General features: G+C 33.4%; 1 protein-coding gene and 1 non-coding gene across 4 annotated transcripts in view; both read left to right on the forward strand.

Moving 5' to 3' along the window:
• Positions 1-23,748, forward strand: part of LOC126776810 (transcription factor Sox-6) — a 488,433-nt gene that overhangs the window by 153,711 nt on the left and 310,974 nt on the right. For 2 of the 3 annotated variants that reach the window (XR_007669982.1, XM_050499606.1), the window contains exon 1: positions 19,967-20,264. The exons of the other annotated variant lie outside the window; for it this stretch is intronic. The gene's annotated coding sequence lies outside the window, so the exon portion shown is untranslated. Of the gene's footprint in view, positions 1-19,966; positions 20,265-23,748 lie in introns of those variants that run through there. 3 annotated transcript variants of the gene reach the window in all.
• Positions 6,750-6,821, forward strand: Trnad-guc (transfer RNA aspartic acid (anticodon GUC)). The gene has a single exon. It is a non-coding gene; the product is annotated as a tRNA-Asp (tRNA).

Genomic DNA, 23,748 nt, shown 5'->3' on the forward strand with positions numbered 1-23,748 from the left:
CATAGAAGTGACATTACTGAAAACAATTTCTGATATACGATGTTTTGGTCTTAGAGCTGCTGTAAGGATAGACCATCAAACTTTGATCCAAAGATCAAGCACATGGACCATGTAAGGGATGGTCAATATGTCGATGGGTGGTGGTGACTACCAACAATCAGGTGGCCTATTTGTCAGACCTCTTTTACATAATAAAAAAAAACTTTCCCACGAAAAATTACGAATTTGTCAACTTACATGATAATCGGTCAGACATGAAATTTCTACATCAATTTATATATAAGATATTGTAGTTAATATTTGCGATAATAAGCAACTTCACCGGACGCAGTTCTCTTTCGAATATGCCTAATAAGATTCACACACAAAGCAAGTCACACATGTAAGACGTCTGTCTGCTTAATCCCGTCTTCCTATATTAGCTGAACGGCTGTAACAAAACCGGTCGAACACAAATGGACTAAACCGAGTCCATTCTTAAGAGCAATTCTAAAATAGATCACAATAATTCATAACCACTTTATGCATCGATAATACTGTAGTTCGCTTCAAGTGTATTGGTCGTTGCTTAAATTCTACTAATTCATATAAAAAAGCTATGAATTATAGTATTTTCAATAATATATATATTAATGAAGGAGCAGAAATGACTTTTAGTAATTGTGATGAGTGAATTTTATTCGATGACGGTTTCAAGGACAGGCAAGCGCTTCTAAATTTTCATATACTTAATTAACTATTAAAACATCTATATAGTTAGTATATCTTATAATTAAAAGAATCTCATTTGAATTTCATATTTAAAATATTAGTTAGTAATAATTGATAAATTAATGTTTCATGATCACATATAATAAATGCAAAGCTAAGTTAATTATGCTAAGAGACAATAAGTAACTATTTTATAAATGCCAATAGATATAGTTATATTTCATATAGTACGAAATATATTATTTATTTAATAAATAACATAAGATTGTTTTGTTAATACAATAAATTGATAAAGCAAATGTTTGGATTTTTTTCGCAAGAATTAACGATGGCATTATGAAGGCAAGTTTGCAATAAATTTGAAGGTAGGAAAAAAATATCGTAATATAATTTCAATAAACATTAGAATTGTAAATTACTATCAATAACAGTGTCATCTGTGTTTATAATATCTTTATTATTCAATGTTCCGGTTTCAGTCGCCTTTTTTTGTCGAAAAGCACTCGACACGTTTCGAAAATTATCGATGACATAATTTTGACGTGTCCGCTCCAATCCATAATGCAGCAATTTAGATTATATAGCTTTCCTAAACATTATCGAGAATTATTCGATAAAAGACATGAACAAAACTAAAATTTGCAAATCTTTTTTTTATAGCAATCTAACCTGATGGTCACCAACACCCATAGACATTGGTGCTGTAAGAAATATTAACCATTGATTACACCGGCAATGCGCCACCAGCCTTGGGAACAAAGATATTTTGTCCTTTGTGCCTGTTACACTGGCTCCCTTCAAACCGGAAAGCAACAATACTAAGTAATGCTATTTAGCTGTAGAATATCTGATGTGGGTGGTACCTAGCAATATTTTAAAACAAAATTAGATATTATGATGTTTGATTTAATAATAAATTAAACCTACCATTACTCAGTGAATATTAAATAGTGACTTCAAACAAAGCATTACTGTGCGTTCCGTGACTCTCGCAATAATAAGCGGAAACCATGGCACTTGCGCGCGCGCAGCTCTACGCCCTTATAATAGACTAGTGATTGATATATTAGCGAAATAAAATCACCTTAAATCAGAATTCGTAGTGCTTTTACCGTATTAGATTTTATTATATTTAATTTATAAATAATGAGCGTCTAATAAACTTTGCATCGGATTTGCAATTAACTAGTCTGTTCATTTCAACATCTGTATTTTTATTTTTTTGACCTTATTGAACGCATTGCGTTAAAATTTTAAAATGAACGATTCTCCTTCGATCTTTTACCCTCAGTATCACTTTTCTATAATAATCATAATTAGATATTAAAATTAAAAATGAATTTAATTCGGATTATTTTGAAAACTTTCAAATTAAAAAAGAACATTATTAACATACAATATAATTATTAAAAAGCTTCTAGTGAATCTACAAAGCAACCGGACTACAAAGCGTTTATTCTATAATTGTAGTATATACAAGCAGATGAAAAATACTTGTATAGCCTTGACTTCGTAATCGAAGGGAGTAAGATATATTTTTTTAATTCAATTGCTAGATTTACCAATTTTTAGCAATTTTTTTCGTATATGGGTATATTATAATGATAAATATCATATATATTGTGGTATCTGTATTTACATTCTTCTCCCCTTATACGGCACCTATGTTGGGGAACTTCACTGCTAGAATTCGCTTCCAGCTCTAGAAAGCGCTTCCATCACGTTCAGCCTCAGTCATGCCATTCACATGCCTTAGTCGAGTAAAAAAAAAAATATTTACCTTACGAATTGCGCGCTATCTACTGCACGTTAGTGGCATTATAACAGAAATCATCTCGCAAGTACAGACAACAAAAATAATTACTAATTTGTAATACTAATAATATTATATAATAAAATAATATATTAACTAAACATAATATATCTCACACATATGTCAATACTGTCGTTATATAGTAATTAAATATACCTTAAGGCTGTCAGATGGCGTTAATTGGTAGTATGAGTTGCTAATTGAATAAAAACACTATAATTATTTTTGTGCTAGCTGTACTTCGGTTTACCCGCGTTCAGTTTGAATTATACTTGACTGTTTCTTGCAGGTTGCAAAGGTTAGTTGCGTTAATTGTAACTGTATAAATAAATAATTATTTTGAATATATTTCACTGGACAAAACCAATTTCAGGCCAAACTAATTTGATCAAGACTGAACTGAGCAGATTAATGGTTCAAATTAATAAATTTGGCAGTCTTTTTTTTTTATAGAATAGGAAGGCGGACGAGCATATGGGCCACCTGATGGTAAGTGGTCACCAACGCTCTTAGACATTGACATTGTAAGAAATGTCAACCATCGCTTACATATCCAATGCGCCACCAACCTTGGGAACTAAGATTTTATGTCCCTTGTGCCTGTAATTACACTAGCTCACTCACCCGTCAAACCGGAACACAACAATATCAAGTATTGCTGTTTTGCGGTAGAATATCTGATGAGTGGGTGGTACCTACCCAGACGAGCTTGCACAAAGCCCTACCACCAGATAAAATACGCTGCTTTGTTGGTTTAGCTTTTACGACTAAAGATTGCTTGATGGTGGGGATTTGTACAAGCCCGTAGGGGTAGGTACCACCCAATTATCATATATTCTACCGCCAAGCTAATACTTAATAACGATGTTTTTTGGTTTGAAGGGTAAGTCAGTGTAACTATAGCACAAGGGACATAACATCTTCGTTCTGAAAGTCGGTAGCGCATTGGCTATGTAAGAAACGGTTAATATTCCTTATAACGCTAATATCTATAAGAAACTATTTACCAGACCTAATAAAATAAACAAAAAAAAAACCCAAAGTCCTGGGATCAGACTCTTGATGAGGTCAACAAATTGAATTATTCCGTGAAGAAACAACATTGCCAATTATCAGAAGCAGTCCCGTATTTGGATGCAGTGTTACTCTGAGCTTTCTCTTTGTCGTCTCTCGTGGATCGTCTTATTGTGTTATGAATGAGCACCTGTTCTTGTAAACACCAGTGCACTGTTGTATCTCTTACGCAATTGGTTACCGATATCATATTCTAAATATTCATATTTTTATTATTCATATATTGTATTGGCTCATTTCGTCTGGTTAACTAGGATCCCTATAATGTTGTTTTTGTAATAACCGTGTTCTTTTAGAGCGTCCGAGATCACATGTTCGATAGACTATAGAGGAGTCAAATAAAACCATGTTTATCTATTTTTTTTTAATTTTAATTCGTTTTTATTATAAATATTTTGTTTTATGTAATTGGTTAATAAATGCATATTAAATTAATTCGGTGAAATTGTAAACAATTTCAGTTATGAGCCCATTTCCTTTAACACCTTCTACGAGTAGCTGAAGGATATCGCTTCCCATCTTTACATTTTTTTAAATCAGTTAGAATGTGTATCCACCAACCCACATTGGAGCAGCGTGGAAGAAATTCCAAATCTTGCTGTCAAAAGGAGACTAACTTTTTTATTTTTTAGATGATGTTGCCAATAACCAACTGCGTAACATAGGTATAGCTTATTGCATGCATGTTTATTCGTTTGTTCGGACACGACAGTAATCACTCCCCACTCGTGACAAAGGGATAAAAGGAAACAGGAATAAAACTTGGAGTGTCACATGTAAGCTAAGACTCACTTGTCTTACCTTGAACTTAACCCTGTTTTAGTACTTGATTAAGTTACAGCTTCACTTGTTCAGCTAAGCGACAGCGATAATATATTTACTGAAGGTGTAGTCCCCATAATTTAAATCCTCGTTAATATTGTTATAACGTTAAATTGTTTGTGCAAAATGATTTTATTATATATCATTAAGGATAAGAGATTTAAGCTACAAGACTAATGATAATAATGGCTATGATGATAAAGGCTATTTATTATATATATAGTATTGTATTACACTAAATATATTCTGGGAAATAACTATGTCAAAGTAAATGTTAAATTCAAGTATGTTTTGATTTTTGATTGATTTCATCTAAATCTTCATCTTCTTCACTTCTTCTAAACAAGAACTGTGTGCTCCAAAAATCTGGGTCTTTAATATTCTATAGGCTATCTCCATTATGCTGAAATTACTCTTGCTCACCGCAGTGATACCGACCTGGAAAATAAGTTACGAACATTATACATAAAAAAAAAAACAAATTTGTATATTGACTAAAAAATATACAACAAAAACTTATATTTAAAAATATGCTAATCTAATTCATATATCTCACGATATTATTCGCTTCGCTTCTCACACATCGACTCGACACAACTTTTTTGCCTTATTTCAAAAGCAGATTTAGCCGAGACAATTGACTTTGTTCGCTATAAGTCAGACATAAAACGGATGCCAATGTCAGTGTCTGATCTTACTGTGCTCTGAGGGATATTAATTATAATGAAGACATTAATATGCAAGGATCGACGATAAGAATTATTCCATCTTACGTATTGAGTTGGTTAAATGTTTTTTTAGTCAACTGTCTTTGATTTCGTTCTTCAATGTTATATTATGCATTATTATTAACCAGCTTGGACTTCATACAATATAATTCAGGTTTCATATTAAAATAATTATTTCGCACATTGTTAAAAACGTTCTCCCCGAGTTTAACGGGAGATACATTATACGCTATCCTTTTCTAACGTGTTTGCAAAATTTCATGATGAGCGGTTGAATATTTAAGACGTGAAAGAGTAAGAATATAAACTCACTTTTTTTATTTTATTTTTTGTTATAGAATAGGAAGGCGGACGAGCATATGGGCCACCTGATGCTAAGTGGTCACCAATGCCCATAGACATTGGCATTGTAAGAAATGTTTTAAAACAAAATTAGATATTATGATGCTTGATTTAATATTAAATTAAACCTACCATTACTCAGTGAATATTAAATAGTGACTATTAATATAATGAACCAAAATGAAGACATGAGATAGAAGAACCGATAGCAGGAAAACACCACAGATTTTTTTTTAGTTTTTTTTTTAAACATTCAAACGCAACAATACTAAGAATTGCTGTTTAGCGGTAGAATATGATTTTCATAAAGTTTCAATAATAATTTGTGTTGATTTGAATTGTAAAAATAATTAGTGTCGGTCTCTTTCAAGTACTCGTAAGATATATTGTAACTATCATAATATGTAACCTGCGTATACAGGTATACTAACTATCATTTCGGATTGTTTGAATAATAATAATATCCTGGAACATTATTCACACACGGCCATCTGATCCCAAATTAAGCAGAGCTTGTACTATGGAAACCAAACAACTGATATACTACATATACTACTTTTTATTTTGTAAATACATACTTATATATGTAATTACACAAAGACTCAGGACAACAGGAATTCTCATGCACACAAATATCTGTCTTGGGTGGGAATCGAACTCACAACCTTCTGCGTGAAAGGCAATTATCTACCAACCACGCCAACCGGCTCGTCAGAATAGCAGCATTGAATAGCAAAGAAGCTGATATTCTGCAGCGCCATCTAGTGGTGACACAACAAATTAAACAGTATTAAAACCTCCATTAAAAAGTGCACTACACTATATGCCAACTCTTATAGATGAATGATGATGAGAATGACGATGAGAAAAAATGATGAGAATGATGTCAAAAATTAGTCTCAAACAGACATATAAACATGCATTACTTATTTTTTTTATACTTCTCTTATAAAACTTTATATAATTAGATAATTAATTATTGGTAAGTATTTTTTTATTGTATTATGTAGGGAGACTGGCAAGAGGCACCTGATGGTAAATGGTCACCATGCCCATAGACATTAGCATAGTAAGAAATATTAATAACCCTCACCAATCGTCAATCGCCAATGCGCCATCTTGGAGGCTAGGATGTTATCTCCCTTATGCCTGTACACACTCTCGAACCGATACACAACAATACTACACAATAAGTTTTTTTGCTTGACGATAGAATAACCAGCAATAATAGTACAGCTATTTCGAACGAATATACATCATCCTCGGTAGTATAGTGGTCAGTATCCCCGCCTGTCACGCGGGAGACCGGGGTTCGATTCCCCGCCGTGGAGACTTTTTGCAATTGAAATTATTTTATGATAATTAAATAATATTGGTTACTCTTTTATTATTTTAAATATATTTTTATTTTTCTTGAATTTACTTTTAATTTGAGAAGAATACAGTGAAATAGTCAATATTAAATTTAAAGTAACGGCCCATAGTTAAATGTTTTACTAATTGACAAAGATCTCCATACTGCTCTAATGCGAAATTTAAGCACATGAAACTCAGTGACGCTTACTCACATCGAATCTGCTATATTTGCAATCAATATGTTTTATCCAATGAGCCATCTTGGTTTTTCAAATGGACATTATTTTATTTTATTTTTTAATCAAATCTTTTTAGCGCAAAAACCTTAAAATACACGACATTTTATAAACTCAGTCGATCAATTCACATTAAGACGGCAGTGGGCTGCAAAGATACGAATTATTATAATTTATTGCCAATTAACCTGGTTGTAGGGGCACGTAACGACCGAATATTATACTAACGGCTTATGTATTTAGAATCTATATTTATTAACTGGGAATTACATAGTTATGTCTTTTTTATATTAATTTATTATAATTCTGTTCAGTTCTGGTATTATGAATGAATTTTGCCATCAATTATGAATAACTGATTTCGCTTTAGAATGGCCATAATTTTATCTGTATTAAAACCTCTATGGGGTAATAAGCGTTTTATAGCGAGTTAAGTCACGCATTTGTTTTACAGGTAAGTGTGTGTTCCTTGAGAAAATGAATGCAAATTGATTTTAAATAGTTGACTAGGTGGTTTTCTTTTTCGGAGTGTCACGGTGGTATGTGCAAACGATCCCGTAACAAACCAAGAAGTATCCTGGTGGAGGGTGCACTAGACGTTCTAGGTGCCGGCGAGTCCTACATCCCTACTTCGGTTGGGAGAAAAGCATAAATTCTTTAGTCCAGATTAATAAAACTTGTTACTTTCCTAAATATCACCACTGAGTAAAACAAATATTATAATAATATTTATCTACTGTTATATTTGCTTCAAAAGAAAAAAAAGCATGAGTTTATATAGTTCCCACTGCTGAGCTTAATATCCTTTCCTTTTAAGAAGGTTTGCAGCAAATTCCACTTTACTGCTCCAAAACGGAAGCTTCCTCACGATACTTATTCTTCACCTCATGACACTAAGTATATGAAAATTCAATAGTGCTTGCCTGGGTTTGAACCCGCAACCTTCGGTTAAAATTCAAGTGTTCTAAATGTAATAATAAATAATAATTATATAACACACATTGAACACACATTCGTATAAATGACAAATATACATAGAAGTAAACTACATGTTCAGATATCGTGGCATGCCCTTATGCGTGTTATTTCTGACCTGCGCACGCGCTGAAATAGCCCTGAACGGCTGTTTCATTCATAAGTACGGCGAAGGTGCGTGCGACAAATCATTCGATCTAGTTGAATATATTAAATGCTAATACAATATACAGCTTACATTTTAATTGCGATTATAATTATTTATAAGAAGTTTTATTGAAATGAATAAATTTAGCTTTAGTAACTATTGACTCGTTAGTCTAGTGTCCAGATTATAGTGCTGCTATATCATGAGGTCACGGGTTCAACACCCGAGTTGGGTTGATGAAAATCATACCTAGAACATTAACGCTATTTTTTTTATTTCGGGATAACAGTCACATTCATCAAGTCAACTTAAGCCAGATCGACAATACATACGACTTTAATAACCAGTATTAAATGATTGTTGCGGCGCTTCACTATCTATCATCGCGGGGTGCGGGGACGCGCCTACCAACTTAACTTCACTGGTCGTCTCGACTCGCATGCGCGACACACATCAGTTCTTCATCTTATAATTATTTATCATTAATACAAGTATTCAATTACCAAAGTCTTCGTTATTTTTACCACCACAAAAGCAGCTATCGAAGCTAACAATGATCTTTATAATTTTTTCATACTAACTAACTGTGAATGTAAAATATCTTTAAAAATACTGTTAAATATATTCAGTAGCCGTACATTCCTTTATGAACCAGCACAAAGTGTCTCTTAATTTCGCCTCCCCGGGCTTTGCGAACCAGAAGTAGAGATAGCAAAATAAATTAATCAATTTAACCTACTATTTAGTTTAATATTATATATGTATATGTAAACGCCTATGTAAAAGCCATATGTAAAAGCCGAGATGGCCCAGTGGTTAGAACGCGTGAATCTTATCCGATGATCGTGGGTTCAAACCCGGGCAAGCACCACTGTATTTTCATGTGCTTAATTTGTGATTATAATTCATCTCGTGCTTAACGGTGAAGGAAAACATCGTGAGGAAACCTGCATGTGTCTAATTTCATTGAAATTCTGCCACATGTGTATTCTACCAACCCGCATTGGAGCAGTGTGGTGGAATAAGCTCCACAACCTTCTCCTCAAAAGGGAGAGGAGGCCTTAGCCCAGCAGTGGGACATTAACAGGCTGTTACTGTATATATGTAAACGACAATATCTTTCTACGCGGCAATACTTTTATTTAATACCTAACATCTGCCCCAAAGGTAGACGAAGCCGCGGGCGAATACTAGTTTTAATTTAAAGAAAATATGTATTATTAAATTTTTATTATTATTTTGCCCCGTGCTTGTGTCCTGCACAATCGGCAAATCTCCTTTAAGACCACCGTTGTTGAATTCGAAGGATATCATTACATAGCTTTAATATTTAAAAGAAAAAACATTTTCTATAACGTATTTCCTACAGTAAATATTAAAAAATCCTACGCCATTACGTAAATTGTTTCTTAATGGTTCTAAGTCTTTTTTTCGTTTGATATATTATATGAAAGGCCAATTTATAAAAACACGCCATAAAACAATTTAATTGTTGTATAAATCTCTGTTTTTTAAAACGTTTGGTTAGCTAATAGATTTATAGTCATTTAGGTATACACTTCTGATTTTTCATTTTTATAAACTAACAGTAAGTGTAAGCCTGTGGAATTCTCATTTTGAGGACGAGGCTTGGAGCTTATTCCATCAAGCTGCTCTAATGCGGGTTGGTGGATGTGGACATGTGGCAGAACTTAAGTGAAATTACACATTGAAGTTTGCAGGACGCTTGTTTGAACCCGTGATCATCGGTTAAAATTCACGCGTCTAACCACTGGGCCATTTCGGATCTTCTTACTTTTATGGAACGGAGCAAATATTTGTATTGGTTGTATTACCCAAGAGCCAGTTACCCAGCCCAGTTACTCAAACACGATTCTAATTATAGATTGCTGGTTCAAATCCTTGGAAGCATCACAGACTTTTCTTATCTAGAATAGAGAAAACAACGACTACAATCTTTATAAAGTACACGAAAGAATTTGCGACCTTCCTGTATAAAAATTAGATAACTTTTGCACGTGTAATTATTTAAAAAAAATGTTTGTAAAATGTTTTTGCACACTCTCCGGGGGTGTAACACAAAGGCGGACTGCTCATCCCTCAACTTTTTACTTTTTGGTTCCTTGTCTCCCCCTGTCTATGTGCTGTTATTTCTGTCCTTTTTTTTTCTCCAAGTGTGAGTGGAAAAATCTAATCTATAGACACATATATTGTTTATACTTCATACGTATGTATGTGTCATTTAAATTTGTTAGTATGCTATTTATTATTAAAAAGAATTGAATAGGTTTTAAAAATCGAATCCGTTCTATTTAATACGTGTATATGTATATGTATATATGTGTTTGTGTGTGTGATTCATATTTGTTAGTGCGTAGGTATCTATTTTATAATTAAAATGAATTGAAGAGATTTAAAAATCGATTCTGTTCTATTTTATATGTGTATTAGTATATGTGTGTCTGTGTGTGTTTTGTATTAAGGTATTTTATCATTTTTAAGTAGTTTTTAATAAATTCATAACTCAATAATTATTTGATAACAAATTGTCTTAACTTCACCTTTATTTATTGATACGCGATTTTGATTACAATAATTATGCTAATAAAAGACGTTAGGTTCAAATTCAAAGGTATAATATTATAATGAGGGATTCGTTTAATTAGAAGATGTAAAAAAACACATTTGCAATTGTATTGGTAAATTTTGTTTGGTATTTGTAAAAATTACAATATTTGAAATCGAAATTAAAATTTTTACTAATATTATAAATGGAAAAGTGAGTTTGTTTGTTTATTTATATATCGTTACTCACATCTTAACTACTCAATTAAGAAATTATGTACAGAAAAGTACATATGGGAGTAACCTTTTTTTTTTTAACGCCGGAAAAACGCGTTACGCGTTTCCCCACGATATGTGGGGCTCGCCGGTGTCCAAGGCCCCGAGTGCGTCCCGAACATCGGAATACCCATTAAAAAACCAGTGGTACCCTTTCCGTCTTAACGAGGAGCGCCACGGGATTGCTTTCGCATGCTACCGTGTGGATATGGGACTAACCTAACCTAACACCTCCCCTACAAAATCCGCGAGCGAAAACTATAATAATCATATAGACTCTTTCAAGCACTTTTGAATCATCTTATATTTTGTATACGAGAAAACTACCGCCATTTTGTAAATAAATAGCTTCTACCGCGAACAGGTACGAATCACAATTGTTGTCTTTGTTGTTGTTGTAAATCGTTTCATTGCACACAAACGATAATACAAGGATAAAATTAACTAATTAAAATGTAGGTACAAAGGTGGTCTATCTCAATAAGATTTATAGTAGAATGTCATTAAGGATTATTATAGAAAAAAAAATATTATTAATTAGGTTTGGACAAAGGAAAATTTTCACATTACGTTTTACAGTAGCAATATTTAGCCCGCGACTCGTTCTCGTCAAATTCATAATAAAAACAAAAACGATATATCATGAGGTCCGACAATTTGTTTTTCCATGTAATTTTACACAATACACAAAATATATAATATTAGATGATAGAAAAGCGTAGTTCTAATTACCATACAAGACCAACTAGCATGCTTATTACAAAATTCACTAATTAATATATCTATATATCTCACTGCTGAGTAAACGCTTTTTAAGGAGAACTGGATATTATTTCAAAACACTTTTTTTATATATAATAGGAAGGCGGACGAGCATATGGGCCATCTGATGGTAAGTGGTCTCAACGCACAGAGACATTGGCATTGTAAGAAATGTTAACCATCGCTTAAATCACCAATGTGACACCAACCTTGTTAACTAAGATGTTATGTCCCTTGTGCCTGTAATTACACTGGCTCACTCACTCTTCAAACCAGAACACAACAATAGCAAGTACTGCTGTTTTGCGGTAGAATATCTGATGAGTGGGTGGTACCCACCCAGACGAGCTTGCACAAAGCTCTACCACCAGTAAACTTTTGGTTATTGCTTAGTGGAAACAAAAGTGCCATGTTTTTTTCCGGACAATGTTTTCCTTTAAAACCGAACACAACAAATAACAAAATCATTAAGCTCGTACTCACATTATTGTGTTCATTTGGATTTGAACCAGCGATCCTCGTTTAAGATACGTATTTCATCCACTCTGTCATCTCCGTTATCAACATTCAAATAGACTATATTACAATCAAAGCTTTATTTTTGTCAATGTTTTCATAATTTCTTAATAATTTACGTATCTTTATGAACCTACGTATTTAAGAACATCAAAAGATCCTTTGTAGAACGTCCCACGACGTTATAAAGACAGCTATCTCCGAACCCAAGTCTCAAACCAAGAATAACGGACAAACAAAATGTCTATAGAAGCGAAACTAAGCATTTCCAAGACGCTGGGGGGTTCAGGTGGGGGCGTCGTCGTAACAGGGTGGCTGTACACATATCTACATCACCAACTTTAAACAAACTACACTTACAATTGTGCTAAATGAAATTCAACCTTATATCAATGGCATAAGTACTTGTTAAGTGAAAATAAAAACTTGTGCTACGGAAAACTGTTACACATTGTCCATTTATGAAAGACCCCTGATAGTGCATTATACGCTAGTGGAGGGGTTTATATCCGTGGGGGGTTTAAGCTACGAGTGTGTGCCCGTTTGTTTGAAACGTAGCAAAATATATAAAGCAACGTAATAAATAGTTGTGTAGTTGAAACGCGATGTGGGTGGTAGCTATTAGGAATGGTCTTTATTTTAGTTGTCTGTGTCTATTCTACACGATTACGTCATATATATATATATATATATTTAGGTATATAAAACGCTGGACTAATTTGTAAATAACTGTATACTTAAGATGGATAAATGAGTAAATGGCTACCAATTACAGAACTAAAAGGAGATACATAAGTACGTTCTCTATTAACATCCCATTCGTAAACCAATATCTTTTTATTTATTTAAAATAGATAGGCAAAGGGTCTAATGGCAATTTAAGAAATTGTAACCCTCACATCGCCAATACGCCACCAACCGTAGGAACTAAGATGTTATGTCCCTTGTGCCTGTAATTACACTGGCTTATATCCAATAGACCACTATAGTGCACTATAATATCTTCCAATATGACCTCAGATTCTCGTCTGACACGTAAAATCTGTAGCATGTGTAGCCAACAAACCGCATCCAAGCAGCGTGGTGGAATAAACTCTAAACAATACAAATAACGAGATGAAACGTTAGACCAGCTATTCCAAAGTTAAGTATTATATTTCCTGCCGAAAATATTTCAATATTGTATGTTTGTTACACAATAATACTGGAACGACTTAACCGATTCTAATACAATTTGGCATAACAGTCGATTGTCAATACGATAATTATTTATTTAAAAAAAAAATAATGCCAGCCCAGTTTAAATATGGAACCAATAATTTGACATAATTAAAAAGATAACACCGTCAATTGCGGAAACAAAGTACATCTATTTGAACATCACTTTAAATCAGATATCGCTAATTACTTCATTCGTAATATACCTTACTGCACATACATAAGAGCTATATTTGTATGACAAAATGTGGAACTCGGTAAAAATTGTAGCTCTTATTGCGTTGTATTAAGGTTCGTTTTGGTGTCGGTATTCATGTAAGCGACACCTGTTCCCAACATCCGGTCTCAGATGCGCTGTAATGAGCGCTGTATACTTCGATACTGAAGTGTTTTAATATTTCAATGTTATTTGAAAACGTCATTTGCATTAATAAGATAAGTAGGCACTTATTTAGGTAAATAAATTAATTATACGTGTTTAGTTAAACAAATATTTAGAAAACATTTTTTGTGGTTATTTTTTTTTTAATTGTTTTCGTTATGTCGTAGTTCGTTTGTATTTTCGGGAGATTTTAAATTTGTACTAAAATGTTATATCATCGCCCGTGACTGATGGGTTTATATATATATATATAAGATGTACATATTACTATAGATAATACATTATGCCTAATTGTTAAACAACAGTCGTACCTATACTCATCTAGTATCTACCTACCTACTCGATTCAGACAGGTACCTAGGTAAGTAACTGGGTACTTTTATTCACGACTGTACCGAGAGCATTGAACACTGGCCGTATCTTTTAAGTTCATTTTACTAGTTATTTTATATTGAATATAAATAGCTTCACGATAACTTACAATAAGCTAAGTTACTAAGTTACTTGCTGAAATATAATCAAGTTGGTATACTAACTATTAGGTAAGTGGGTGTTCTTTATGTATATATATTTCCGTAACAGCCTGTGAATGTCCCACTGCTGGGCTAAAGGCCTCCTCTCCTCTTTTTGAGGAGAAGGTTTGGAGCTTATTCCACCACGCTGCTCCAATGCGGGTTGGTAGAATTCACATGTGGCAGAATTTCAGTGAAATTAGACACATGCAGGTTTCCTCACGATGTTTTCCTTCACCGTTAAGCACGAGATGAATTATAATCACAAATTAAGCACATGAAAATTCAGTGGTGCTTGCCCGGGTTTGAACCCACGACCATCAGTTAAGATTCACGCGTTCTTACTACAGGGCCATCTCGGCTTTTTTATATATATATATTTACCTATGTATAATGGAATAGGTAAGTATTTTGTACATTGAAATTGAAGTTGGTAACTAGGTCTGCGTATCGACATATCGATATTTGACCATCCGGTAATATCGTGTTATCGAAAAACATAAAAATTCATTTTCTAGATTTGACACGGCCATTTTGATTTACGATATACCTAGGTTATCTAAACCTGAACTAAAATAACAATCGTTTAGTAGTCTCTTTTAGGTTGGTTTGTATAAATGAAGATTCAGAAATTTAATATGAAAAATACTTTTGTCAAATATAACTAGGTACCTAGGTATAGTATAGGTTACCTACCTGTAACATTTCTAAAAGCAGGTAGATAGGTAGGTATCTAGCAACCATACGCTTAAACAATTTAACACTTGTAAATGTCAGTTAGGCCACGAATCGAACCCGAGACCTTCCATTAAGATTCACGCTACTAATACTCTACTGGCTAAGAGGTACTTAGGAACTCCTAAGTACCTTTTAAACAATAAACACCTCGCCTTGAATACGTTTTATTTTTGTTGCATACGTAAGTACATCATACCTAATTATGTATTATAATACGCACATATAAATTGATATTAATACATCTAAAATGCCTCCCTTAAAATATTCCCAAAAATACCAACATTATATTTATTCATATATTATATTATAATGCAATGTATGCATACTATATTTAAGTAAGATCAAAATGATCCAATATTAAGGAAAATGAATAATTATATCTAAGCATTCCATTAAAATCCAAACAATTCTAAATTTGAAATCAGTAACCACACCAATCCGACAATAGAGTTGACGCAGCATTCCAATTCGGTGCGCTATTGTTGAATACAGCGCTCTGATTGGTCGAGGGGTACAATGGACCACGCCCTCTACACAATGCCCTATTGTCAGCAACCAGACACCGCCCAGCAAACCTCTGTACTAGCTTATCTGCGTAAAATGGAATGATTCAGACGATGACGGATTTTAATTGTATCCGTAAAACTCAACTGGAGCCATAGTAATTTTTGTTTTAATCTCAACTGTACTCTCCCCCTATCACATCAAACCTGTAACAATGCAAACATCATTTAAAAAAAATAACATAACTATTTTCGGCCAGATTTAAAAATAACCAACAAGTGATATAACCTACAACATTACATTATCTTAATAGTGTAAATAACTATTATAATCATAGGAATTAAATTTATTGATTTGAATTCAAATATGGAATATCTAATTCCATAATTAACACACAACACATTGAACGCACGTGTGTGCGTAACATTGTACGTTTATAGGTATCCACAGATAATATTAGTTACGAAGAATTATTCTTTGTTTAAAAATAATTCTATTATTTAAAATACGAATGCAATTCAATATAAAAACTTTTTAACGAATTTACCTATAACTGTCGTTTAAGGATGATTAGTTAAAAAATGTTGCATCTTTTTCTTTCAAATGCCAAATCAATGATAACAGAAAGAGAGAAATCAGTTCTTAAATAAACAACGTTTACAAGTAAAACCGTATAAATCCAAGTAAAGTTATCACCGTAAAGGCTGGGACACATTAAGGGGACACAGGATGAAATCATTAAAAAATGTAAACATTACCTTAAGTGCCGTAAATGGGGACGATTTAGTTATTTTCCCGTAAAAGCGTCATCAAAAAAACTTACTTCACTTATTTTTTACTTAAAAGCGTCATTAAAAAACTAAGTGAAACGGTCATTTAGGTCCGGGCAGTATTGGGAGAGAAAGATTTATGAAGATAACGAGAAATGGACCGTTTGCGTAGTCGGGAATATTTTTACCAGAACGTAAACGCGGTGTGGGTTTGGGATTATTATATTTAAGTCCCGGACGATCTTTATCTTGTTAGTATTGCTTTTAAAAATTATAACCTTATAAGTTAAAAATACTGTTTCTTGCGTTCTATGTTGATACTTAATTTTACCAATGATACGACTAATGTTGAATAGTAGAAGGGGTTAAAAGTCGATTTAATTATTTTGAACGATGTTGGTAGATCTTTAGGTGTCTACGGTAGATTTTATTTGCACTTAATATGAGCAAAAATTAAACAAATTTCTTTATATGCGCATTCAGTAGGTAGGTAAGTACTTTTTATAAATATATGTATAGCCTACGTGTCCTTATAACTAAACGATTCTTACTGTAGCTTTGCACTTCCAAAAAATGGAATTCCTTACCAGCTCACGTGTTCCCCTCCTCTTACAACCCGGGTTCCTTCAAACGAGGCGTGAAGAGGCATCTTGCGGGCCGGCAAGGCGATGGCGGCTAGTGCAGAACGTTTTTCCCGTCTGTACTGGCCGTCGTCGCGTTTGGACTCTACTACCATTTACCATCAGGTGGAGTAGAGTCATTTGCCCTCCCGGCGAATATATAAAAAAAAAAAAAAGCTAATTGTAGGCAAAAAATAAGCTTTTATTTATACAAACATACGATTTTGCCTTACAACTCAATTCAAAAACTATCATTTTATATACAAAACCAATACAGAAAATCCTAGTATTTACAATTATATCATCCAAGTGTATAGTTGGAACTGCTTACAAAGTTTGTGAGACACCGTGAATGTTAGGGTGGCGAAGGGTTAAATATATTATTACGGAAATGGGATCCTTAATAGAGTTCGAAATGGATCGTTTCGGAAAATTTATCATCATAAAATTAGACATATTTACATAACAGTACCAGTTAAATTAGTATAATAATTGTCATAGCAATCGATACCCATCAAATTAAATTGTAGCATCGTGGTCGGATAATCACCAAACATATGGACATATCTAAAGATAGACTTTAGGTCCTAGGTTACCTCATAACAATCATTTCAGGAGTTTGTATGAGTACAAACAGATTCGAATTATTATTATAAGTGTGATGTATATCTAATATTCATTTGGGTGGATATTAATTAGTTAAAGGGAGGAAGTATCGCTTCAAAGTACACCCAAATACCTTTATAATTATATCAATAAACTTCTCGAAACGTCAACAGTGTATCAAAGGAAAGTAAATCTCAACATTATCTCGGTTGGGAAATTCCGAGACTTATTACAAACAACGTCAGAAACCAATCAAGTAATAGCCCTGCGTCCGATAATCTTCGCTAGGACAAAGAGTAGGGGGACTACCTTCAAAGATGTTTTGTAAAACAAAAACACTCGATGCCGTATCTGATAGCAAAATGATGAAAAGACCATAGATACGCTATTTTACAGAGTAAATCCTATATTATAATTGTTTTTTTTTTATTAATATCGCATTTCTAAGATTTAACGTTCGATTTTTAAATCGAGTTTGACACGATCGATTACTGAATAATTTCATAAGGTAAGTAATGATTAATTCAATGATATGAAGCGAAATTGAGAAGGTCGTAAAAACACGATTTAAAGCTAACGTAACCCAGACATAGAGAGATCGAAATCAAAAAGTTTCATTACTAAATACACTATTCAGTGCACAAACAAAAAGCAATTCGCTGGAACCAGTATAATAAAGCCGGGGGCGCCTCACACCCCTTTTAGATAATAACCCCCCGTTGGGGATGGGAGATACCCCGAGACATACATTCCTCCACGCCTGCGCTACGCCCTATATGGGTCACATTGTCCGCTTACAGAAACATGAAAACTTGTAAAAAGAACCATATAAGAACTCGATATACCTATCTACTCTGTATAGATATCTCTCTTTGCTACTCATTTTGACATATCTACCAGATATTTGCAGATATTTACAGATACTTTTTGTAAGCGTTTTCTTAAATGTTATGAAATCTTCGAAGAATTATTTCATCTTCGGAGATTTCGCTAATTACATATTTTTTTTTATTTCTTAACTCATATTTTGTAATATAGATAAATAAATGTTTCCTAATATTAGATAAGGCCATGTGACCCTTTCTTCGAAATACTTGTTATAGTTAATCCTATTATTGTTTTAGCGCGTTATTTTAAGGGCAGTAGTATCAGCCGAGTTGAAACCGTATTAATTCTATTTTGGTCACCAACAACCATTTGACATTTTGAGGTTACCGCCCGGTCGCGATGTTAATTAGAGATATTTTTCACATCATGTACGAGTTCTAAGACATTTTGGATACAGCCAGACAATAAAATATAACCAGAGTATATAATACGACTGTACTGTGAGAATGTAGGTACGTTATTATTATTCTAAAGTATAACTTTATTGTCCGCGATCTGTATCATGTCAAAATATCTGAAACCAGTTCGTACGTGTATCCGCAGGTTCCATTAAAAGAGCCGAGGATAATGCGCGACTTTTTATGAATGATATGCAAATGTATTGTATGGAAGCGACCGTGGCTAAAAATATTCGTCAGTGGCATCGTATTTCATCGGCGAAGCGGCTCCGATGGGAAAGTCCGTTGTCGCAACAACAATAGATCGCGCCAATCCTACAATCGCGGCGGTCGCACAATAGAACGTTTTCCTGTGGCCACGCCTCGCGCACACAATGCCAACACGCCCAGTTTCACAACTACTGTCGAAATAAAGAAAATTTTCTTCACAAATACAAATGTAAGAGCGATTGTATCGACTTTTTAAACGCCCTCGTAGATCGGGCGCACTCCCACCTGGGCCGCATTGTGGTGTGCGAATCGTTTCCACAATGCTCGGCTGTTCACCGCGCCACGCACACTGCACCGCGCGGCACACTCAAAGACGCTTACGGGGCGGGGCCTAGAGCGGGACGGAGCGTCGCCTAGCCGACCCGCACGCCCGGCGAGCGAGAGAGAACGTCTCGATACGCACACAATATCGTCCGCTAGAGAAGGATGGCCTCACGCTTTTGTATAGATACCGTGCTGTTATTCCGCATAGACAATTGATTTTAAACGCAGTTCTAAATAGAAGATGGGCACCTATCCGATTCGAGGATGTCCTCATGTCCTACGGATTGCCACGGTATCATCAGGAGATGAGGTTCGATTCTTAGTTTCACTGTGAGGTGCTGGAAGGACGGCATTGTTCGTAGGGCAGTGACATTAGGTCGGTGCGTCCTTGTCGCGCGGCGCGGGGCGGCGGTCATTGTAGCGCGCGCGTATTGTCGACGCGCTTCGATCTGGCAGCATTGTGTGTCGAACGCGCGCGATCGGTGGACGTGTCTCGCGTTCCGATATCAAACACGATCGCGATCACCACGAACTATCACCGTTTTGTGTTGGACAATACTTTACGTTTTATTTTTTTCTGTGAGTGAGTTCGTTTCTGTGACTGTAAAGACTGAATTGTGAGGTAATAATGCCAAAGAATCGTTGTGATAGGACGATTTCACGTGTTTAATTTTAGTTTATTGTTAATTTTGTTTTGTCTATTTCGGTTTTGGTCGATGTTTTCTCTGATGTCTCAAAAGGCGAGAGGAACAATGGTAACGCAAATGAAGGTAAATAATCATTTTATATTTTTTGTCTATAGATGTTTTTTAAACTTAAGTAAGACAATTTCTTATCAGTATCTATTCTAAATTTTAAAATGTAAGATTACGCTTTAAGTTCGTTATTTGTTTATATTTTCGTAAAGTTCTATTTTCGAATAATTATCAGAGACGGTGACATAAAGTTTTCAAAACCATAATCGTATTCTTTTATATCAGTTTAATTTGAAAAAAGGTTTTATTGTTAATACATTTATTTTGCTGTAAAAAAGATATTGCTATATAGCTGCATACTAACACAGTGGTAGTATTCTCGTACATCCTAGACAGAATAGTATATAAATATATAATAAATACATTCTTTTTTAATATTTTAATTTTATAAGTAAATAAATATTATAAAATTGAAAATGCTAAATTATATTTATTAAATAAATAACGATCATAATATTAAAATACATGGAGATTAGTACCTATCTGACCACTTATTAAATTTTCTAATAAAAATATCAGGTTAAAAATCGTTCACTTCAAGAAAATGTTAAAAGACATCTAATTACATAAAGAGGAGAGAAGTATCACTCACCCTTATCTGAGTATGTAGGTAGTAAAATGTTCGTAAGGGTTACTGAAAAAAATTCAAATGAATATTATACCCAAAACAAAATTTTAATTCAAATGACAAATCATAACTTCTAAATAGATACGTTTATCTTTTTGTCATATATTTCATAATAGATAAGTTTCACACGACATCCATGTTATTATATTCTAAAAGCTACTTAAACTTAATTCTTAAAGCCTGTTAAATAGGTATTATAAGTAAGTTACATTGCGTTATATCAAAATGACACTTCTAAATAGCTACTCGTTAATAATCACCTGTCGTATAAGAAACGATATAAGAATGTAATAAATTACTAATCTGTGCTTTTCGTTACGGTTTTATATTTTCGGTTTTTATACGTTAACGATTTATAAAGTTTTATTTAACGGCGTAGATTCGTAATAATAATTATTGTGTTATTAAGCTTAGATATTATCTGTGTTATTTTCAATGTTAAAATATTATACCTAACTATTATTTTTTTATAAATCGTTGTTTCGAATAAAAAAATGCTATAGATTTTAGTAACCGCTTAAAACTGGAACGAACAAGTTTTGAATAACTTTTAAAAAAATCATAATTCTATAGGTTAGCTGCTACGCTTAACATAAAAAAAAATTGTCAAAGAATCTTTCCCCACATACAAGAAAATATAGGTTATGATCTTATTAGCAAGTCCACAGCTGTTCCTGAGAATAAAGAATAAGATTGTCTTATTACAAATGGGAGTTTAAATATCTTTGAAAAGCCAATTTGCCTCCAACACTGTATTTTCTTTATAACAAGTTTATTTTATTGGCGACAATTGTTAATGGCGACCCGCGGCGTTTTGGCTTTAAGAATAATGCATATTACGGTATTGAATCGAGTTGACGTTGAAATTACAGCGTTTAAAATTTTAAATTAAGCAGCTTTAAATTAAAGTAAAAGAATATTTTCGTTGGCATATTTTCGCCGTGCGTTGCTCGCACCATTGTGCGTTTTTAGTACAAATATTTCGCAATAAAAACTCACGAAATACATCGTTAAATTGCTTGTGCTTTATATAGGATATCAGTTTTGGCATTGTTAAAGTATTTATATTTCAATTGTTAGTATACAATAGTACTAAGTATATACATAACATTGGTGTTGTAAGAAATTCTTACGTCCTACAGTAACAATATCTAAGGTGACCACTTACTGTCCTTGCTCATTGGTCTTCTTAATAAATATGTTAGTTAGATGGCAAAAGAGCGCCCGTACTAGAGCAGGTGGAATTCGTTCCTTGCCTTATTCTTAAGAGAAGAGGACTCTGCTTTATATATACCTACTGGCTGTTTGGTACTTTATGAGTCATGATATGGTAACTATTTTTATAGAAACTAATTGTTATTCACAGTTCTATGTTTCATGTCAAGACCATGTCACAGTTTCATATCAGGACTCTTGCCTGTAACGACTTTAACTCACTAGCCTTTCATCCCAAAATACTTGATAGTAAATTAACTGGTAGGTATTTTTTTGGATTTGGTTTGGTAGGTATTCTAGATCATAACCCTGATGGGCACTTAACGAATGTGATATTTCAGAAGGACAATACTATTGTGGCCCAGTGATAAGAACGCGTGAATCTTAACCGATAATCATGGGTTCAAACCCGGGCAAGCACCACTGAATTTTCATATGCTTAATTTGTGATTATAATTCATCTCGTGCTTTACGGTGAAGGAAAACATCGTGAGGAAACCTGCATGTGTCTAATTTCACTGCCACATGTGTATTATACCAACACGCATTGGAGCAGCGCGGTGGAATAAGCTCCAAACCTTCTCCTCAAAAAGAGGAGAGGACGCCTTTAGCCCAGCAGTGGGACATTCACAGGCTGTTATCGTTACGGTATAAAAAAAATATATAAATACTTTTTGAAGTAACCTCCATCCAAAACCTTTTTAAAAGACAAATTGTTCATAAAACCAAGTAACAGATAACCCTTTCAATTATTTAAAATACTAATGACTACTAATTTTATTTATGTCACCATAAAACTACGTTTCGACTTGTCTAGTCTGACAAATTTCTTTAAATAGCTAGTATGGTGCATCTTTTATAGATTTACATAATAATCATTCGGATTATTGACGCTTAATGGTTGTGATTATAAAATAAATCACTTATTAACATATTAAATACGTTACGGTATTGGAAGTGTTTTCAATATATGACAACTTGTTATACATATACATAATATAAATAATATATAAATAGTTAAGTATTAATAAATTTTTTCTATTGACTGTGACCACTGTTCGGAATGATCCATTCGTGGAAAAAAATAGCGTAAACAAATTAAAGTGTTAAAAAGTGTTGTTTTATTATTATGACAATAATAATAGTTCATATTCTAAATTCGAACAAACAAACAACTAATTAATAATAAAACATAACCATCGTTTTATAACTGCTACCGTTGCTCCGTGGTCATACCAAGAAAATCTCTGGATTTTATTAACCTTATAAATTTCATTTTAATTTCCTCAAAAGAAATATTATTGAATAAAATATAAACAAAATAACTTAACTTTTATATTGTTCTTTTAACCGGTAAAGAGGTTTTGTAATTTTTCACAATCTTGTCCCAATTGATTTACACACGTTCTCATTGGTTGATATTTAGTTTCTAAGCGCTCAAAAATAAAGGTAAAATAATACAAAATTAATTATTCATCCAATAATTTTATTATCATAGAAGATGTATATTTAGTTCATATCACATTATTGATAATAAACAAAATGTATATTAATTTCAATTGTTTTTATAAAAATAATTTTTCTTATTAACCAACAGGAAACTGTCTAGCATATTTATATTAAACAGTGCCCGCAATGAAAACAGTCGTAAATCCA

The sequence above is a fragment of the Nymphalis io genome, chromosome 21 (genome assembly GCF_905147045.1).
Source record: "Nymphalis io chromosome 21, ilAglIoxx1.1, whole genome shotgun sequence".
In the NCBI taxonomy this organism is placed as follows: domain Eukaryota; kingdom Metazoa; phylum Arthropoda; class Insecta; order Lepidoptera; family Nymphalidae; genus Nymphalis; species Nymphalis io.